Source organism: Bombina bombina, chromosome 3 (assembly GCF_027579735.1).
Source record: "Bombina bombina isolate aBomBom1 chromosome 3, aBomBom1.pri, whole genome shotgun sequence".
Classification (NCBI taxonomy): domain Eukaryota; kingdom Metazoa; phylum Chordata; class Amphibia; order Anura; family Bombinatoridae; genus Bombina; species Bombina bombina.
Genome location: NC_069501.1, coordinates 206596759 through 206601002, shown reverse-complemented (window position 1 = coordinate 206601002; position 4244 = coordinate 206596759).

Below are 4244 nucleotides of genomic sequence, written 5' to 3'. Positions count from 1 at the left end.
GGTGTCATTTCTTGAATATTTTAAAATCACAAAATTTATTTTTGTAATATTTATTTTTATGTAGCTATCTTTAAACTGGATCTTGTTTTTATTTTCTGAAAATTATTTAGAAACATTGGTTTTGAAGGCAGGTAAGATCCATAAGGCCAAATTAACAATTTTCTTTTGAAAGTAAAGATGTGCTTTATGATCCGGAAGGCAGATTATTTTGTCTGAGGTGTATTTTATATAGGTTTTTAACCCCTTGGCGACAGAGGACGTGTCAGGCACGTCCTACAAAGGCTGTCCGTTAATGACCAAGGACGTGCCTGGCACGTCCTCAGGGGTTTGAAGTGCTGGAATCGATCGTGATCACTTCCAGGTGCTTTCAGGTTATTACAGTGATGCCTCGATATTGAGGCATCCTGCAACAACCTTTTTTTAGCATCCGATGCAGAAAGAGCCAGCGATGGTGACCATCGTTGGTGGGTGGGAGCTGTAGCAGGGAGGCAGGTTGCGTCCCATCGCTGGCGGGACTTCCAGATCCTGTCCCTGCAGTGTGCACGAGTGTGCAAGACTCATTCACAATGTATGGGAAAGAGGGAGGGGGGAATAAATGTTGGAAAAGGGAGGGGGGAGGGTATTGAGGGGGGGCAGCTACACTACAGAAAATGTGGTTTGAAAAAAATAAATTAATACCTATTTCCTAAGATATGGAGAGTCCACAACATCATTCCAATTACTAGTGGGAATATCACTCCTGGCCAGCAGGAGGAGGCAAAGAGCACCACAGCAAAGCTGTTAAGTGTCACTCCCCTACCCATAATCCCCAGTCATTCTCTTTGCCTCTGTCAATGGAGGAGGTGAAGTTTGGTGGCTGAAGAAATGAATTCCTTTTCCGGGTACTTTTCTCTGCAAGCAAGGATTTGGGTTTAGCTGAGTCTACGTCAATCTCTTCAGTAGAGTAGTGGTGGCTTTTAAGCAGTTAGGAAGTAGTGTGGTAGTCCTTGCTTTGTTTCCTAAAACATTGCTGCCCATGGTACAGAAAGCCAGAGTTGGTTACTCTGTTCTTTCTTTTTCTACAGGTCTCTGTAAGGAGTATGTGTCCTTTCACGCCTTGTGAGCTTTCTTCCTGCCGGACAGCTAGACTGCAGTTAAGTGCTTTTGTCTTCTAGGTCTTGGAGACTTGCACTTCAGAAGAATATCTTATGCAGTAGATGGGAACATTTTTAAAATCCTTAATACAGGATTTGGCAGTGGGCAGGCACATTATGTATGTTGAGACTAGGGGTTAATCTTCCCTTTATTGGGACGTTTTTCCTCTAATTTTGTTGAAATACCTTTATTTGTATGTGTGTGGCTTATGTTTTATACAGGGATTTGGTTTTCTTTGCTTGCTTAGCTAGAACAGGCTAACTGACAGACTGCTTGAGCGTTTGTGTAAATTAAGCTCCGGTGTTGTAGGCAGATTGAAACTCGTGCCTTTTACTTGCTGTGTAGTTTCCTCTCTCTGCCGGTCATGTGACTTCTCTCTGCTGTCGGATAGTCACGGAGCAGAGCAACGTCATTGAATATTAGTCTCTTCAGTGTCGATCTACTATATGATCATTTTTAAAGACTCCTTGCAGCCAAATTGTGTATGTGTTATGGTAAGGCACCTCAGCCTGTCTGAGATGTAGGGGGCCTGATTGGTTTATTATTTTTTTTTAAAAATTGCATAACGTTAAACGGCTGTGGTATTAAACATTTCTTAAAGTGACCGTGTATTTTTAAAAAAAATTCTACAATTTGGGGAATTTTTTATTTAGTATTATGGACATGGACCAAGACTGCTTGTTATGCCTTGAGGCACAAATTGTTTTGCCTATTCAATTGTTGCCCTCTGAGCCAAATGTCTCTAAGGATGCTGTTCAGGCAAAGCCACAGCTTTATCCTTAAACTTCCCAAGCCTCTATGGCATCACATAAAGTGCCCTACAGTTCCTCTCAGCCTCCTGGAGGAGTTTATTTGCCTGCAGATTTTGCTACACAGGTATTATCTGCAGCATTATCTGATTTTCCTATACTGGGAAAATGCAAGAGGAAATTTAGACATTAAGATAGTAGGGTTTTTGTTCCACCTACTGCTACGCAGGTTGCCCTCCTTCATAAGTCTGATGAGGAGGATACATCGGTAACCTCTGAGGGTGAAATCTCAGATTCAGACAGTATTATTCCTTCATCTGCTACTGAAGAAGTAAACTTCAGATTTAAGCTTGAACACCTTTGTGTACTGTTAAGAGGTATTTGCTACTTTGGACGACTGACTCTTCTGTCATTGTCAACCCTACAAAAATCTAGTAAACTTAACAAATTCTATGATTTTCCCTTTTCCAGACTGTGTGACATACTATTTCACAGGAATGGGAGAAGCCAGGGATACCTTTCTCCCTGTCTCCTGTTTTTAAAAAGATGTTTCCTGTTGCTGACTCCATTAAAGATTCATGGTGCCTAAAGTAGAAGGGAAGGGGCTATTTCTATTCTGCCTAAGAGAACTGCGATCCTTATAGAGGATAGCTGCTCATTTAAGGATCCCATGGCCAAGAAGCTGGAGGCTTATTTGAAAAAGATGTATGTTCATCAGGGTTTTCAATGTCAACCTGCAGTCCGTACTGCCACAGTAGCAAGTGATGCATCTTACTGGTGTGATGCCTTGTCTGAATCAATTTTAGTAGAGACTCCATTAGAGGAGATCCAAGATAGGATTAAAGCCCTCAAACTAGCCAATTCCTTTATTTCTGATGCCAACATGCACATTATTAGAATGGGAGCCAAGATGTCTGGCTTCACTTTCTTAGCCTGCAGGACATTGTGGCTAAAATCTTGGTCAGCTGATGTTACCTCCAAGTCCAATCTTTTGGCGCTTCCTTACAAGGGTAAAACCTTGTTTGGACCTGGTATGGCAGAAATAATTTCTTATCTTGTGGTAGAAAAGACCCTTTTCCACCCATAATATAAGAACAGACATAAATGGCGTCAAAAGAAATTTCCGTTCCTTTTGTAACTTCAAAGGTAAAAAAAAATCTTCCGCTCCCTCTTTCAAGCAGGAGCAGCCCAAGTCCTATTGGAAGCCCTATCAGTCTTGGAACAAGGGGAAGCAATCAAAGAAACCCTCAGCAGAGTCTGTCAGCATGAAGGGTCGCCCCCCAGTCCCGGATCGGATCAAGTGGGGGCAGACTTGCCCTGTTTTGTCAAGCATGGATATGAGATGTCCCAGATCTTTGGGCTGTGGACATAGTATCTCAGGGTTACAAAATAGAATTAAAAACTTTTCCTCCCAGGGGCAGATTCCATCTCTCAAGATTATCTGCAGACCAGGTAAAAAGTGAGGCATTCTTGAACTGCGTTCAGGACCTTTCCTCCTTGGGAGTGATTGTTCCAGTTCCAGTAAGGGAACATGGTCTAGGATTCTATTCAAGTCTGTTTGTGGTTCCCAAAAAGAGGGAACTTTTCGACCCATTTTAGACCTAAAGTGTCTCAACAAGTTTCTCAGGGTACCATCCTTCAAAATGGAAACCATTTGTTCCATTCTTCCATTGGTTCAGGAGGATCAGTTCATGACGACCATAGACCTGAAGAATGCGTATCTTCATGTTCCTATCCACAGGTATCATCAAAAGTTCCTGAAATTCCCCTTTCTAGACAAACACTTTTAGTTCGTGACTCTTCCGTTTTGGCCTTGCCACAGCTCCCAGAATTTTCTCAAAGGTTCTGGGGGATCTCTTGGCAGCGATCATGTCTCAAGGAATTGCAGTGGCGCCCTACCTGGATGACATATTGGTTCGGACGCCATCTTTTTAACAAGCAAACTCTCTTGTTGTCTTTTCTACGTTCCCATGGATGGAAAGGGAATCTGGAAAAGAGTTCCCATGTTCCAGCTACAAGGGTGGTTTTCTTAGGGACCATACTAGATTCCCTATCTATGAAAATTTTTCTGACAGAGGTCAGAAAATCCAAAATTCTCCCCTCTTGCCTCTCTCTACAGTCTACTGTTCGGCCATCAGTGGCTCAATGCATGGAGGTAATTGGTCTGATGGTCGCGTCAATGGACATCATTCCCTTTGCTCGATTCCATTTGAGAACTCTGCAATTATTCTCACAGATACTAATACATATAAGAAAAGTAAAATTAACCCTACCACTTTCTACACTTGGGAATTCAAAATACTATTAGAAAAAAATAAACAATTAGGAGTAATCAACGAAAAAGAGTTTGACTTTCTATTT